Below are 19,592 nucleotides of genomic sequence, written 5' to 3'. Positions count from 1 at the left end.
GAAATTGTCATATATCATCCATGGAGGCATTTTGAACTTATGGAGTCCATTTTTGGGGTGTTTGATCCATTTTCAAGAAGGTGGAGTTTGATGTAAAGATGTGAATCAAGGAGGAGCTTATGGATATGTCTTTTAGTACTTATTCTTTGCTTGATGAAGGTATAAAGCTTTGAACTTGATCATTCATCTCTTAGATCTACCATTTTTGGGTTTTGGTTCCTTTTTGGTCCAAAGGACGAAGCTTTATGGTTCAAATTCGATTCTTAGACTTGGGGTTGCCACCCTTGATGCTATTTTAGTCCCTAAGATAGAATGTTGCCATCTTGAAGGTCTTAATGGGTTCATGCATGAGTTAGGGTCACTTTTATGGAAGTAGAATGCCATTTTTGGAGTTTGGGTTATTTTGGGACATGCAAAGTCACCAAGTCAGTGACTTTTTGGTTTTAAACGTTAAGTATAGCTTAGATATGTGATTTGGACTGGTAGGATCAAGTATTAAGCAATTAATGGATTTTGGGATGGAGTTGTTTGTACGTTGGGTGTACTATGTAGTATGCTACACATACAATCCATTTGTCCAGTACGCTAAGCGTACAGAAGAGGTATGTTGGGTGTAAGCTCTTAGGAGGACTTAGGCCTTAGTGGACTTCGGACCTTTGGTGCCTAATGGTTTTGAGCCTGGACTTGCATTTTGTTGGGTCTGAATGTATCTTGGGACAATATTGGAATTGTTGGGCCTATTGGGCCTTGTGGCACAATATAGAAATGGGCTTCACATTTGTGAGCCTCCATTTTGGCCAATTCTTGGATTATGTTGTTATGGGACTTCGTGGGCCAATTGGGGTTAGGATTATTGACTAAGGCGAATATTCGGCTTTAGTATAAGGTCCATTAGAAAGGTTTGGGCCCAATTTGGAAAATTGGGCCATTGATGGTTTTATGGACATTATAGTGTTGGGCTTTTGTTTTGGGTTTGGGCCTTAGTTATGGAGCGTACTGGGCCAGGGGTAGAATATTTATTCTACCCCATGCATAGATTAAGGATGATGGTATGGGACCCAATTGGTAATTGGGTATATTGATTGGTAGTGACAGCTCGGGAAGTTGGCGGGGCACCAACTAAGGAATTCATGTTGGAAGCTTCTGCAGTGCGAGGTGAGTCTTCTCAGCATACCAATGGGTCTAAGGTACCAAGGACGGCCCATTTATCTAGTTGTGATGATTTTTGTGAATGTGCTATTGATACATTATGTATTTATGTGAAGACCATGCGGGGGTTCCCATGGCAAATAGTTATATATGAAGTATGCTAGTTGATTATGTGGTATTTGGTATGCTAGTTGTCTTTGTGATACTTGCATGGAAGACCCCAGGGGGTTCCCGAGGCAGTTCGACATAAGACCATGTGGGGGTTCCCATGGCTTTCCAGGATAAGACCATGTGGGGGTTCCCATGGTAGTGGGCTAAGACCACGTGGGGGGTCTAATAGCACCCGATGTAAGATCTTATAGGGTTTCCAAGGCATCCTTATATGTTGTATGTTTCGCTCATATGTTTGTATGTATAGTTTGCATTATGTCTTGTTGGAAGGAAGACCTTGTAGGGGTTCCTAAGGTAGGAAGACCATGTGGGGGTTCCCATGGCAGATAAGACCACGTGGAGCTTCCTATGGAACTAAGTGTAATACCTAGAAGGTTTCCATGGCTTCCTTAAATGATTCTATGCAGGGCTTATGTGGTAGAGATAGGTTTTACAGCTAATATGATATATGGTATGCGGTAGAGATAACTTTTATAGCTAATATGATATGTGTTATGTGGATTGTGTGTGGGGTATGCTCTGGGGATTCATTAGTCTTTATGCTTACAGTTTACAGTTTTGGTTTCAGGTATCATCGATTTGGAAAAGAAGAGCTCAGATTGATCGCAGTACACCCCCCTATGATTTCCGCAACGAATGATTTTGTGATGAACGCTGATAAATGTTTTACTTAATGATGATTTGAAAATTTTGAAATAAATGGTATCAATGTTTAGCTATATTAAAAAAGAAATTTTTACCATTGATTTTTGGGTCGTTACATAGTTAACTAAAGCTAGTTAGAACTCCTAAAATCACAAATCAAGTAGCATTCGAGTATCAAGTAATCAGAATCAAGCATCAACTAAACAGGCCATCCTATCACCGACTAATCAGTACTATCATGCAAGTCAACAAGCTCATAGAATAGGAATACAAAGCCATCTCTCCTAGCGTTCTATCATGCAAAAACTAAGCTGATCCTTTGCCCCAACTAGCATGCGATTCACAAATTCACAGATAAAATCTTATCAGATAACATGTTTGGTTAATTTGGGAAAACTTAGATGAACTCAGCTAATTGCATGCACCACACCCTTTCTTATTTCAGAGAAATTCTTTTCCTAAAAATATAATTCTTCTTTTTTTTTTTTACCAAATCCTCAAATTGAGTTCAGACACACCCATGAGTGTGCCCGAATCCCTCAAACCAATGCTCTAATACCAACTTGAAACGTCCCAAAAATATGACCCAAAATTTTCATTTTTAATTTAAATAAAACAGTATTCCCAAAAACATCATCAATACAATCCAAGTGAAACCTAGTTTTTCAACATCATATCAATCAGAGTAAACCACAAAAGCAGAACTACATGGTGTGTGCGATGCAGTCATCCTGAGCTCTTTCCCTTGGAACCAGAAATACTTGAAACATAAACTAAAACCTGTAAGCACAAAGCTTAGTGAGTTCCCCAAACTACCCCATACCATACATAATACCTCACATACTGTGCCCCCGCCCGGCATCGACCGCTGCTCTGTATGAAGATCTGTTATTCTTAGGCCCCGCCCACTATACACATACAATATATATATATATATATATATATATATATATATATATATATATATATATATACACACACACACATATATTGTATGTGTATAGTGGGCAGGGCCCAAGAATAACATATATATATATATATATATATATATATATATATATATATCACATAATCCTGCTAACACATACAATGATCACAAAACAATAGCATACGTTTCAACTATTGGGCCTCGCCTGGCGTCGAGCCCCGCCCGGTATTGTAACGCCCTCGTTTTTGGCTAAGCATTAATATTACGATGTAATAGTTAGGGTCAACAATTGTAACTTATTTTGAAGTAATGCAAAAGAATTATTTGAATATTATGTGATTTATGTGATTTATTGTGCAACATACGTGCTTATAATGATGTAATAAAAAAAAAAAAAAAATATGTGTCAAAAATAAAATATAGACTCAATATCTATAAAAAAAAAAAAAAAAAAAAAGTTAAAGTAGTCGTAACAAGGATTCTAGGGTATAAGGAATGTTGAAATTCGACTTATAACGAATAAGTTATGACCCATCGAAATTTTGCGACACAACCAGCACAACGCTTTGTATCGTAAAAAGTGAGTTTGCGATAAAATATATTTAGCCTTAGAAATCTAAATAAGATTATATGTTAAACCAAAAGCGTTCATATAGAGAACGTCCAAATCTGACTTTGTTAGAGGAAGTGATGATTTTTCTAAGATTTGACATAACAATATGCAACCTATAAATCAAATTTTAGATCGATCGATTTTTAGCCGAAACAATCTAAACAAGAATCTAAGATCACTTTAATAGGATGTCAACGATATAAGGACATACCAAAACGGAATTCGGATGATAAATTTATGATTTTTTAACAGATTTTAATTGTCTAAGCCTGTAAAATATAACCTTAAAAATAAATTCAAAATTAGCTGACAGAGTATAAATGAAAGTTGTAGATCATGTCGCTACATACGCGTGGATATAAAGAACGTCAAAAACCAAGATCGTAAGCGAAAGTTACGGAATTTAGAAGATAATTAAATTATGGGTTATGATGCGAGGATGACACATGGTACAATCCCAACCCCACCTTTCTCCCACGGCTTCGCATTGGATCTCGACACATGGCCCGCGTACGCCCAGCATAGGGCTTGATATGCCTAGCCTACCGAGTACGCCCCACGTTCTCCGAAGTTACGCCCCTCCTTATGCAATTCCTCATCCTATAAATAGAGGCGTAAATCTTCTATTTTCTACACAACTTTTCTTACCAATATCTCCCAATACCCATAAACTATCTCTTCCATTCCCTAGCACTTCCTAAGTGCTAGAAGCGAGTCCCGGTGTGCCAGAAGGCTCCACGAAGAGGAGATTTCGGCTAACAGTTCTGCCTGAGGAGAGCCCAGTTCCTCGTTACGCCCCATGGTAAGTGAGTTATGCTTAGCCTACTTTAAGTATAACTTATGTTTAAGTTCATTAATGTTATTATGAACCTATAAACAAGATTTATTAGCGATTAAAATTCGTTATACTAAATGATCTACTTACAGGGATGATGTCTAGGCTGTGATTTAGTGAGGTGTTTAAAGTGAGCTTTCCAAACAGTATACTACGTATACCAAATGTAACCTACCTTCGATATGATCCTACCTGGTTGCTCCTTACTTGATATATCATGAAAGTACAATTTGATTTAATGATGAATCTAGACTAATAATTAGTCGCAATAAATATTAGATTAAAATCTTGTGATAGTAATACTAGGTGTCATCGAAGGAAAGGAAAATTGTTAGAAGCGAAACGTTGCTCGAGTTCCGAATCATCACTTTAACAAGTGAGTGCATAGTTACTTTCATTTTACACATAGATATGAAGTATTTAATATAAACTATGTGCTATGTGTGCATATTATATGTGTTCTTGGTATCTACGTTGGATAAACAAAATATACATGTTTTTATTCGATTTAAATTGTATATGTGTTTTATACCTATAATTATGATGGGTAAAGATGGGTAGATGATATAGATGATGAAATAAATGACGAGAGGCCTCAATGTTTAAGCTGATTTAGTCATCTAGCGGAGTTTAGATGATGACCACATACTATTCTAGATAGTCTAGTGGAACGCTAGCATGCTAGCAACCTGTAGGTGTTTGTGAACGATGTTTTCATCCGGTGTAATAAATCCCCCACATGGTTGTCTTACTGACATATATTGCTAAGGAATCCCCTAAGCAATATTGTCTTCTTGATGATGATCCTTAGGCTAGGTCCCTTGAATTATATGTTTTAGGGACAGAAAGTGAGGATAACGGGAACGGGTAATCGAGTTGAATGATTTGATGAAATTAAAGAATTTAATTATTGAGTGTTGAGAACCTTATGTGCTCACCAGGCTTCCAAGCCTGACCCACTCAACTTCTTGTATTGCATGTAGTCACAAAAAGAGAACATTAGTGTTGATCTGATGACAAATCTATAGATTATAGGCCATTAGAGTAATAGATGTTGTATGGCATGTACTATTTCTATTTATGCTTATGTACTATATTGACAATGACATCCCAACGTTTTTAATATAATTAAAATACATTTCTTCAGAAATGCTTTGATACTATCTTTATCATATTTTTGGGAACAAATTCTGCAACATATTTTTCAAAAGGATACTCTAATTTTCAAATAAAGCATAAACAAATCGGTCTTTTCCGGTCGTGAAATTGGGGATGTCACATGTATACATAGCAACACATAACACATGCAAGTGTTATACAAACTGTAGTGGTGTTGATGATGATGACAAATGTGGAATATGAAAGATCTAGTGAATCATCATAAAAATCATGAACATATGGAGTAAATAAATATAGTTTAAGCTCTCATTAGTTTTTGGTATAAAGAGTACAAATAGGTTTGCTATTTCTCTCTCTAAACTAACAATCCAAAATGATCATTACATAAATGAGTGTCACTCACTTCCTATTTATAGGAAAGACAACTGGATAGACAATACAAGAGGGTAAGCACAAATTACATTCAAGTGTGATTTTGCACCTTAACATTCTCCCCCTCAAAGCTAGGATTCAATGTACCGGCTTCAATATCCAACGAGCTCGCACGATCAAGTCCAACCCCCTTGAAATGATACCGTTCTTCAAATACGCAAATGAATACACGAAGCTTCGAATACCCACTCTTCATTCTCCCCCTTTTTATAATCAAAAAATGATTATAAAACTCATTTAGGGTGAGAAGTGCTAGATGAATAATCTTTACATAACTCCCCCTTGATGTGTGCCAAAAATGAAATATCAAAAAACTTTCATGGAAAAACAATCACGAAAAAGTATTGAAAATTTTCCATTTGTGAAAACTTTTGAATTTTGGGTGAGAATTTCAAGAATTTCAAAAAACTTGGTTAAAACTAACAGTTTCTGAATTCTGCAGGGAGCCGATGCACCAAAAACAACTTAAGATGCGAAACTCTACCCCATTTGCGACACTGGGCATAAAGTGTAAATTTGCATTAACTGTAGGGGATGAACTAGTAAATTCTTCAATTCCGCAGCATTGTTAGTCCAATTTCGAAGTGGGGTATTTTTTGCCAAGTATTCAAAACTATAGGGACTAAATGAGAATCTTCTGCTTTCTTCACAAACTTTTTACACCAATGTCGAATCTGGACTAAAACTGCCAATTCTTTTAAAGACAAAGCATGCAAGCCGTAAATAATTGTTTTCTTCTTCACTTCGTTTCACAATAAGCGTCAATTCGCTTTCCTACTACAAGACTTCGACATTCGACGCACAAATGATCAAGCCAAAATTCAACCCTTCGCTTTTCATTTCAAGTCTTCGTTAACGAAGCACGTATAGCCATCGTTAACGAAGTGTGTAAAGGTCCGAGCCAACGAAGCATGAATCCACTACTTTCGTTTTACATGTCTTCCCTTTCCAAATCGAATACACAAAATCACAAACTTCACTAACAAAGCACGAATCCACTGCTTTCAACAATCCTTCGATTTCAGTCAACACTTCGCTTTTAATAAAAATACATCGACATGAAAATATAACTGTAAACCCTTTGATATCAAACTCAAAATCATCACACTTATCTTTTAATCAACCAATGTAGACTATTGATGCTTGAGTCTTCGAAATCAAAATCATTAACCATCGACTTTTATATATTGACCCCAACCCCTTCGAAATCGATTCCACTATCAATCAACTCAAAGCAAATCATCGACATATCGATTCCAATCCTTCAATCAATTGAAATCTAGATATAGATTTGAACTCAAATATCCATTCTTCGAAAGCTATTCAAACCTTATTTCATTTCGTTATCAATCAACTAATTAGTTAATGTAGGTTTGACTCAAAAAAGTCAACTCAAATCAAATTCACTTTGAATCAAATATTTTCATTCACAACTCGTTACCAAGATATAATCAACAAAATCGATCTTGGATTTGATTCCAAGCATAAGCTTTCTTGACTTGACTCGTTACTAGGATATAATCAACATCGATCTCAATTCATCACCATCGAATTCGATCCTATCGATTCGAACTCAAATCGAATTTCGACTCTAATTTAATAACAGTTGACACTTGTCCTAAAAAACAATATCAGTATCAAATCGTTATTCAAGTCGATTTCAGCTTCAAATCGAACCAGTCAATATCAATTTCAAAATCAACTTAATACCATCCAAAATCACGTTTGACACTACAATGAACATTATCAAAATCGAGTTCTGACTCAAATGAACACTAATATGATTTTTAGAGATGAGGAAACGAAAACGAGAATCAAGAACAAATTGATCAATAATTGAGAAAAGAACGTTAGAGTGTACGACTGTGAAAGCTATGACGAACAAAATGTATTTAGGATTAAATGGATTTAATAATATTTGGGCTCAAACAAAGAAATCAGATCAAAGTGGACTGATTAGCTGAAGAGTATACGAATAACATTTTGGGCTCAATTAAACGAATCATGAACATTAAATGACTAATAGAATTGGGCTCTGAAAATTTGATTTAATTGGATTCGATGAATAGTAAATTTCATGATATTAGGTTTCATCTGAATAAAAAATAATTAGATGAATCAATGCGATAGAAACGGATTTGATCCAATCACACAAAGCGATCAAAAATGAAAAATCCAAAATATCAATCGAATCATGGATGTTTTGGAATCCATTTGAGAATTTGAGATAACTTTTTGACAATACGAGTTCCATTTGCAACGAATGAATCAAATTTAGAAGATATTGGTTCTTTTGTTGGAACGAGAAAATGTCCAATTTGAACATTGTACAACTTGTTCTTCATGTTCTTCAACGATCTAAGAACATCTTCATAAGAACCATCTGTTGGGTTGTGACTTCAAATTCAATGCAACATTTGGAGATTGTTGCTTTGGAACCCAAATTTGCTTCATGGGTTTCGGATTCACAACAACATTTGACGATTTTTGTGAGTAAACCCGCTTGTTCTTCCTTTTAATCTTTTTCTTCTTTTTCTTTCTCATCTTTTTGCATCTTGAAGATTTGATTTCAAGAACCACTTCATTCTTGACAAATTCAACTTTGCAAGTTTGAATCAAATCTTTTGGAGTTTCATACTTGTGAATTTCTTCGATTAATGGCTTTCGATAAGGAATCATTCCTTCAAACGAATCACAAGAACATAAAACATCATCGGTTTGAACTCATATCGAGCAAAAAACTTTTTCATCTTCATGAGAATCAATTTGAATCTTCTTGTCATGAACTTCAAGAAAATCAAGAACATCACATTGAACTCCATACTCTTGAACTTCAAAAAACTGAAAAGCAAGAAGATCATTTGAGTTTTCAATTAGAGAAATTTATTTCTTATTAAAAAAAATCTCTCACTTCTCCTTCCTTTTGATTTCTACTACGGACTAATACAGACAAGGGAATTTTAGTCAACCATTCAATCTTACAAAGTGATTGAAATATCAAGCTTCCATCATCATCCTTCCATCCTCCATAAGAAACCTTATTACCCCATGAAATCAACCCGCTTAACAATAACCCATAAAATTGATTTTCATTGACTTTGTATTTGACATCTTTAATGATCATAACCCAAGAATCATACGGTAAGTCCACGATCTTTGATCAATTCATAAGATTTTGAGTTTTCTAGAGGGGGAAAGTGATAATCAAAGAGATCTTTAGAGAGAGAAAGTGAATATGAACAAAATTATACAGAGAGAAAGTGGTACAAACAAATATTCTAGAGAAATAAAATCAAATTATGGATCAAATCAAGGAAAAATTCGATTTCTAGAACACAAAACACTCTCTAAAACACGAAGATAAATAAGAACATGAAGAATCACCAAATCTAAAATGCCATCATGGATCAATTCTTGAATAAATCAAGAATCACCAAATTTAAAATGTCATCATGGTTCCAATCCATACTTTGGGTAAAAAGACCATTTTAACCCTCACCTAGTTTAGTTCAAGATTAAGTCCCAAACTCACAGTCTTAAAGGCCCAACACCAATTAATCATGTAAGGCCCACTTATGACCCACTTTTCAAAATTGGACCCAAACCTCTACATGGGCCTTACGCTAAATCCTAACAATTTTCCTAATCCAAACCACTTACACTCAGATAGCCCAATAAGAACTCAAATACCCAAGCCCAAAAGAAAACCCAATCTCCAAGCCCAAAATACGAAAACCCATAAGACTAAGTACGTGAGGCGTACTCATCTGTGCGCTAAGCGTACACGCTATATGGCTTATACGTCATGCGTAGAGACTTGTAAGCCCATCATATTCACCCATTAAGGCAAAATCCTCCAAAATTACTTAATTCTTAATTCCAGAAGTCCAAACCACATATCTAAATCCTAATAAGTATCAAGAACCATAAAGTCACTAACTTGGTGACTTTGCATGCCCCAAAAGGACCCAACTTCAAGATATAGCACTTTACGTTCACTAAATGGACATAATCTCATAGCTCCTGGAGTGGTATCAAACCACTAGATCTTATTCATCGGGCCAAAAGGGGGATAAAACTCATATCTATTATATCTAAGCCATTAATAAACAAGATCATAGCTTTTACCTCAAACAAGCTGAAAATGGAGTAAAGAATCAAGATCCATAAGCTCTTCCTTAATCAACAATCTTGCACCAAGCTTTTTCTTCTTGACTATGGACCAAAAGACACAAAAATGGACACAATAAGCTTAAAACACAAAGGAGGGGTTTAGGGTTTCATGCATGACGCTATAAGGTCAGTGGAGGCTGAGAAATGAGGGTTTCATGAGCCATAAATGTGATTATATAGTGCCCAACCCTGAACTAGGGTTTTCATTAAATCACATGTAGACCCCGCATACATGGATTTAAGCCTCGCGTACATTTCTAGAATCCATACATGGCCTTGCATGAGTACGCTAAGCGTACCATGTGGTACACCCCGCATACTCGCTTCATAGCTTTTACGCCAATCGTACCATGTAGTACACCCCGTGTACTACACAAGGACCAAAAAGCAACTTATAAATACCCAAGGGACAATAATGAAACATACCAGGATTCAAGTGTTACGTTTGAAGACTTATTTGACATAAGACTTAAAGACTAGAGTTTAATTCCATACAAGTGAAGGACTAGCAATCATGGGTCGCATTGGTGAATTGTTGAGTGGATACATATAGATAGATTCTTTCTTGGATCTTTCCCTTCCCCATTAACTATTAAGCGTACCCTTGAGTACTCAAAGGACTTCAAAGGTTGTTAATATTTTAACACTTCTATGATTTTTGTTTTCTTTCCAACTCTTGGAAAATGATCCTTTATGCGAATAAACTAGTTATGTTGTTTAAAATTTAAGTCTTTCATTTGCTAAAATCTTGAGATTTCTAACTAATTTTAAAGAAAATCCCAACATCTTGAGAATCCTAGTGTACCTTCTAGCATATATGACACACTAAGGACATCTATGGCGTACCCTTGCACCAAGATGGAGCATCATGATAGAAGATGGCACATCATGTAGAAGAGTGGCACATCTTCTTCTCATGATGGCACATATACTTCCTAAATGGCACATCTACATCTTAAGGCGGCACACCTACTCTAAAACGATGTATCTTCCTTCGAGATGGTGCATTCACTTTCAAGATGGCACACCTTGTTTCCAAGTGGCGCATCCATCAACATGGAACCTCTCTGATGTTCTATTCCCTTTTTAGGTGCTCTATTGCTTTCTTATATGCTCCATTCCTTTATTAAATATGCAATTCCTTCTTATAGGCTTCATTCCCTTCTTAGCTGCTCCATTGAAACCAATCCATGAGAATGCTCTAAATAATCCAAATGCTTAAGTCACATTTAACATATCTCCTCCAACTTTCACTCTTATTTATCTTCATTGTGTTCCGCAACTCACCACAATCATAACGGATACGGTCTACAATCCTCCATCGAATCGTCGTCGGTTCATGTTAAGTTTTCTCCATAGAGTGATCCTCGCTAAGATTTCTACGTTAATCTCACTCAATTGTTCGAAATCTCATCAAGGACTTGCTTCTCATATTCTTTACAGATCTTAATTATGAAATCTACAAGTACAATTTACTAACTCCATTGCAGACTTCCATCTCTTTCGAACATCCTTTTACTCGAATGGTTGCCAATGTTGGAATTTTACAAAGACGATATTACCTTCGTAGATCTTCTGAACAACTTCATTGGAATCGAAAACTATACAGCTCATCTTTCGAGCATTACCGTTTCTTAGTCGTATCCTATTAAAATACATCTCTTTGGAGATTTTCAAGGTTTGTCATGCATCGGAGGACCTAATTTAGATTGGATAGAACCTCAAAGGAACCCCTTGTGTCCCTAGGAAGCTAAAGGCGAGTTCCAAGGCACTTCTTGTTACAAACTGGATTGAAATGGCAAAATCTATGATCGTTTACCCCATCCAACGACAATTATGTTTTCATGTTTATTTCTATGTAGGTTTTCTACATATGAATTTGGTCATATATATTTTATCTACCAACTAATGTAACGGTTCCTAACTTTTATCAATACATTGGTCAAAAATCAACTTACAAAACGAATTGGTGTCACCTCAATGTATGACGTGAAAATTCATAGTTCTTAGTTAGATAATAAACGTAAGGCTTCTAAGATGAGTTTGATTGGTTGTATTAAAAGCCCTCATTTGACTATTAATTTTTGTGTAATTTAGACTATTTCTACTAATTTGATTATCACTATTGCTATCGTGTTTCAATATATATATATATATATATATATATATATATATATATATATATATATATATATATATATATATAATGAAGTTCAATAAATAACCATAATTAACAAGGAACCAAGAAACTAATCGTGAGGTTGAAAATCATAATGAACTTCATTGTTAATTATGATTTTCGACCTCACGATTAGTTTCTTGGTTCCTTGTTAATTATGGTTATTTATTGAACTTCATTATATATATATATATATATATATATATATATATATATATATATATATATATATATATATATATATATATATATATATATATATATAATATATATATATATATATATATATATATATATATATATAATGAAGTTCAAAAATAACCATAATTAACAAGGAACTAAGAAACTAATTGTGAGGTCGAAAATCATAATGATCAACGGCCAAAGAAATAGATATAAGTGTGCATATTGGATGCGCGCACACACACACCAGATTATATAAAAAAATCCACATTCTTTTCCAAAAACTAATTTTTATTTCGTTTAAAAAAAATTTAGGCCACATTTTTCATCAAAAAAAAAATGAATATACCATTGTTCTCGATTTTTCGTCATCTTTCCATAGAGATACATGTTAATATATATAAAACGAACTTTTTTTTTTTTTTTTTTTTTTGTATAAAACACATTTCAATTTGTTAGTTTTTTCAATATTTAATTATATTCTTACCAAAATAAAAAGAACTAATTAACCAAAAATATTAATTTTTTGTACTCTATGAATAAATATTAACACCGACTAAAAAAAACCCGATCAATGTAGATTGACACTGTAAATCTGAACTGTAAATATTGCAATTTTTAACATTCATAATGTGAAAAAGCTCGATCAGTTCAAATTCACATTGTGAATATGCAAAAAAGCTAGATCAATTCAAATTCGCACTGTGAATATGAGAATGTTCAAAATATGAATATGAACAGATTCACAATGTATATCTGAACTAAAATATCGGTTTTTTTACATCAATATTAATCTTTGTTTAAAGAGTACTAAAAAATATAAATTTTGATATATTTATTAATTTTTTTATAAAAAAATAGATTTGCTTTTCAAAAAAAAAAAAAAAAAAAAAAAAAAAAAGTGAGTTTTTTGAAAAAAAATAAATAAAATTTTGTATATCAATATGTACCTCTATCGAAAAAGAACGAAAAATCAAAAACAACGTTATATTCGGTTTTTTTTTTTTTTTGAAAAAAAACATGGCTTAAAAAATTAAACTAAAAAAAAGAGTTTCGTTATAATGCGGCGCACGTACGTCTATTAAAAAAGTCTACAACCATTCTTTTTACGTTGATCGCTTAAAATTTTTAGGTTTTAGATCGCTTCTTGATTCCTTAATTAAAAATGATTTTCTCACTCTCTCTCTCTCTCTCTCTCTCTCTCTCTCTTTATATATATATATATATATATATATATATATATATATATATATATATATATATATATATATATATATATATATATAGTTAGGTTCATGTGATACGACCTAATTTTGTGAGACCGTGAGACACATTTTTTTATTTTTTTATTTATTTTTAATTCTTTTTTAGTTAATTCAAGTTTCGAAAATAATATTTAAAAAAAGAATTTTTTGATTTTTCCATTTATTTTGCATTTTAAAATTATTTTTAGAATATGTACAGTGTAATATTCTATTTAGAATATTTCACATATTTTTCAAAAAAAATAGGATTTTTTTCTTTTTTTTTATATTCTTTTTAGTTAATTCAAGTTCCGAAAATAATATTTAAAAAAACAATTTTTAGATTTTTACATTTATTTTGTATTTTAAAATTATTTTTTAGAATATGTCAGTGTAATATTTTATTTAGAATATTTCACGTATTTTTTAAAAAAAAAAAAAACGGGATTTTTTTTATTTTTTTTAGTTAATTCAAGTTCCGAAAATAATATTTAATTTTTTTTTTTGATTTTTCTATTTATTTTGAATTTTGAAATTATTTTTAGATTTGATCTTACGGTCTTACAAAATTAGAATGGTCTCAAATGAACCTATATATATATATATATATATATATATATATATATATATATATATATATATATATATATATATATATATATATATATATATAGAGAGAGAGAGAGAGAAGTAAATTTATGCGAAAATATAAATATCCTGCGAAAACGCGAAAACAGATTTTATCTTATGAAAATTAAACACATGTACTATAAAAAAATAATTTTATTAACAATAAATTAAAGATAGTAAGTTTGAATTGGATGGTGTTATTGTAATATAGATTTAAAGACGGTTTTTATAATTATATTTTTTTCACGTCTTTAATCATTTTTAAATTCATGTTTTCATGATAAAAATGTTAAAAATCATACTTTGCTAATATGAAACAGTTTATCATCTATCATCGATTATCATCATGTATTTCAAAGTTTTGAGTAATTATTTTCCAAAATATAATGTTGAGGTGATATAATATCATAGGTTTTTCTTGTTTTCGCGTTTTCGCAAATTATTTACATTTTCGCAAATATATATATATATATATATATATATATATATATATATATATATATATATATATATATATATATATATATATATATATATATATATATATATATATATATATATATATATATATATATATTTGTGAATCAAGATTAGCAGTTAGAATTTAAAACAAATAGACAATATCATTTATGGGTAAACATGATCTCAACTTATCCAATATTTAATTCATTACACAAGCCGTCACAGCCGTCGTTTCTTCACTTATCCTCTACCTTATTTCACCGCATAAACCAGCCCGAAAGTCGGTAACAATGAACCTAGTTACAATCATCATTTTAATGCCAATCAGTATGTAGCTTTTTGACCAACGAAAAGCTAAATTTTGATAATATCTTATAACGTTATCAAGAGAACCTACAAAATCGACCATCTTAACAAGGAATATATATATATATATATATATATATATTGACAATTATTGTGCGGACATGTGGATAATGTTATTATATGAGAATTACTAAGAGAATAGTTTGTTTACTAATGTGAATACGTTCAACCTTACATAGCTATCGCTATTTTTATGTATTCTTATTAATTCTTATTCTTACACATCATTTTTTACTCATTTTTATTTTTATAGAATACGACTCAATAGACATTATGACAGAATGAGAATACTAAAAAAAAAAAGTCTATAATGACTTTATAGACGATCTAATTAATGAAAATGCGTGATAATGACAATAGTTATGTAGGATTGAATGTATCCATATTATCAAATAACATATTTTCTATGTCAATGTCACAAAACAGCACTGTCAAACGTCCGCATAATAAATGTCAATCCATATTTGAATAAAGCTATATATATATATATATAAAAGAAGTGATTTAAATAAGAACAAAAAAAATTAAGAACCGCAAGAACCCTATTTTATAAGTAAATATGTACAAAATACTTATTAAACATGTTAAAATTTGGATATTTTTTTGTATTTTTGGTACGAAATAGGCAAAATTGTAATTTTTGCAGTCTAATATTTTAGTTGATATATCGAGTCATATTTTATCACAAAAATTATACGAAATACAAAATTTAATATAATCCATTCAGAGGTTAGTATACAAAATTCACAATTTAATACAATCATAATAACATTAATTCACTAATTTAGGAAAGCCAAACTCAAACTCTACCATCACCACAAACTACCACGTATCAACACCATCTATCGATGTTAACGTCGTAACCATCATTCATTTCAAACCAAAATTGTATATAAAATTGTACATTCTTACCTTAATATTAGAGAAATTTACAAAAATAGCCATTTACACTAATGATATTACAAAAATAGCAAAAAAAAAATCGAAATTACAAAAATAACCACCCATTTCGCAGATGAGAAGGTCCCATCTGCGAAATGGGCTTCTCATCTGCGAAAGTACAAGTGCCTAAAGCACAGTTGTGCTTTAGGCACTTGTACTTTCGCAGGTGGCCTTTTTTTTTTTTTTTTAAATTTTTTGTTGTATATATAGGGGTTATTTCGCAGATGCAATAGGTCCATCTGCGAAATCCTCTGATTGTATCTGCGAAATCGTGTTTTTTTTTTAATTTTTTTTTTTTTAGGTTGACTATGAAATGGTTTGTTTCGACTACGAAATCAGGTTGCTATATAAATAGTTTTGTAGAAAAAATATCATTTTGGTTGTTATTTGTTTAGGAACTCTCTCTACAATTTTCTCAAAAAATGATTGAATATATGGTTTGTCTTGTAACCGGTGGGAGATGGCAAGTTAATGGAACTAATCTGGAATACATATGTCCACAGGGAGGTATTTCTGAACTTGCTTTGATATTTTCTGAGTATATTAGTTATAGTGATTTTGTATCTTTGGTAAGAAGCAAAATTGGTTTGTTAGACAAATATAGCTGAATTAAATTATTATATAGCTATAGTTGAAGACATGGATGTTAGAATGTTGATAAACGTAATAAAATGTAGTGGAGGAAGGGCTGTGAAAGTGTTTGTGGTGGTTGATGAAGTTGAGGAGGTTAATGGGGCTGGTGAAATTGGAAACCAAGTTGTTGGTAATTTATGCAGTTATAAAGGGAGCAACGATCCGATAGGTACTAACAATACTCCTAGTGTACCTCAGTTTCACAGTGTTGCTGAAAATGTTAATGTTAGTTATTCACCTATTCACTAAGTGGAACCTGAGAATTACAAGTCTGTTGGGGATGATGATGTTGGTGCATATCTTAATCATGTGGGTGGTCGTTGTGATGATGTTGCCGAACAAGAAGTTAAACTTATGAATAGGCGTGTGGTAGATAAAACAAAAAAGAAAAAACTTCAAGTAAAAAAAATGAAAAAAATCATGTTTACGGGCATTATGTTGATGTTGGTGATGTATGTTTAGATATAAGCGAGCTACAAAGCAATTCCGATAGAGATGAGTTGGGTGATGAAGTTAAAGCTAAGTTTCCCGATAACCTTTTCCATGGTATGCCCCCTGTACTAGCATGGCCAGTTGATATTAGTGAAGATATCCCAACACAGATGGTAGACATGAATCTTCAAAAGATTCAATGTGAGAGTATATTTAAGAACAAAAAACTTTTAAAGCGGTGTATTGGTAAAAAATGTCTTCGAGAAGGTTTCTAGACGAGGACAAGTAGATCCACCAAATCAAGGTATGAAGATGTGTGTGTTTCGAAAAATTGTTCTTGGTTACTAAGAGAAAAAGCAATTAAAAATTCTGATGGTCTTTTCCAAGTGAATAAATTTGTTGATGTACACACATGTTCTTCAACATTGTTGCAACCTAATCATCGACAAGCAAACAAATATGTTTTGGGTGAATATGTTGCTGATGTTTTGGCTGAAGACTATAGTAGAGTGTATCGGGGAAAAGAAATTGTTAACGATATGAATGCTCAATTGAATATCAATATCTCATACCATCAGGCATGGCGTGCGAAGCAATATGCATTGTTGTCGTTAAGGGGTTCGAAAGATGATTCTTTTACCAAACTTCCGGCGTATTGTCACAACTTGGCCAAACATAATCCGGGTACTGTCACACATATTAAAACAGATGTTGATGACCGCTTTGAGTTTCTGTACGTCGCACTCGGTTGCTCGGTTAGTATTATCATATTATATTAATTTTTAATTTATATTTTGGTGTATTTGAATAGATATACAATGTATGGTAGGTACGCGCTTTTGTCAATTTTTGTAAACCGACCCTAGTAGTAGATGGAGCTCACCTAAAGGGCGAGTTCAAAGGTACCATGTTACTTGCAGTTACTAAGGATGGACAAAACCAAATATTACCGGTTGCATATGGTATATGCAAAAATGAGTGTACCGATTCTTGGACATGGTTTTTTCAAAAACTACGTGATTGCATAGGAAATATGCAGGAGCTTACAATTATATCTGATATGTCTCCATCTATAGCAACATCCGTTGCCAACATTTTTCCTCACGCTCATCATGGAATATGTGGTGTCCATTTGTATTTCAACATAGTCTCTAGATTCGGCAAGAGTAAGACGGTTAAAGGAATTTTTTGGGAGGCGTGTAGGGAGTACACAGTTGATGCTTTTGATGTCGCCATGGATGTTATGAAAAAGACAAAAGAACCAGTATAGGAGTATTTGAAAAGTATAAATCCAAAAACTTGGTCCAGAGCACATTTTAAAGGGAACCGATACAATCTTATGTCGTCCAACAGTGCGGAGTTAATAAATGCATTATCTAGACACGCGCGTAAGGTGCCAATACTTATGTTGATCGATTTTTTTCGTGCTACAATTCAACAATGGTGGTTTCAAAGACGTAACTTTGCAGGTATTAAGTAAATTTTTAATATTAATGTTTTATTAATTTTGATGTTATTGATCTTAACTTCTTCATTTTGGATCTTTTTTTAGCGGAAGCAACAACAATTCTTACCCCTTGGGCGGATGAAATTGTAAAAGAGAACAAGCAAAGTTTTAGCAAATGGGATGTTCGCATGATCTCTAATACGAAATGCGAGGTAAAAAAGGGGGCACAAAATGTGATTGTTGATTTCAAACATATGACATGTACATGTAGGCATTGGCAACTTGATGGGATACCTTGTGGTCATGTCATAAGATGTTTAACAGTGAACAATTACGAAGACTGCTCGAGGTATGCATTAAATGCTTACTTTACCGAAACACTGAGGAAAACATATGAGGAATCAATAAACCCTCTGCCAAAGCCATCCGAATGGGAGATCCCCGATGATTTGATGATTGTTAAGCCACCAATAATGGATACACGTCAGCCAGGCAGGCCAAGAAACACAGACCGCATTCCATCCCAAGGCGAGGGTCCAATTATAAAAGAGTGTTCTACATGTGGTCAAATTGGACACACGAGAAATAATTGTACTGGAAGGGCATTTGGTAGCGGAGCACGTCACATAATTTCTACTGCAGAAATGACATTTAATATTGGTGGTTCAGCGAGTTGCTCACAAACCTATAACGCTGATTTTGATATAAAACATCCTTGAAATGAAGAGTATTGACGAGTTGTTAACTTATTATGTATTGTAATATTTTTATTAAATCTTACAAGACGTTGCTATGCTTTCATATTTTTGTTTAGTTTGTTGATTGTATCAATTAGTGAAGACTTTATATTAAAAAATATAGTTTGCGGATTTTTTTAACAGTTACAACATGTTATTTAAAAAAACAACAAACGATCCTTTTGCAACCTAATCTGTAAGTAATTTTAAAACTCAGGGAACTGCAACGGGTACTTATCTTTCTCCATTGTTATATAGTCATCCCTAATTAT

This window comes from Lactuca saligna, chromosome 5 (genome assembly GCF_052625555.1).
Source record: "Lactuca saligna cultivar CGN05327 chromosome 5, ASM5262555v1, whole genome shotgun sequence".
NCBI classification, from domain to species: domain Eukaryota; kingdom Viridiplantae; phylum Streptophyta; class Magnoliopsida; order Asterales; family Asteraceae; genus Lactuca; species Lactuca saligna.
The sequence above is the reverse complement of the archived record's forward strand: the minus strand, read 5'-3'. Positions refer to the sequence as shown.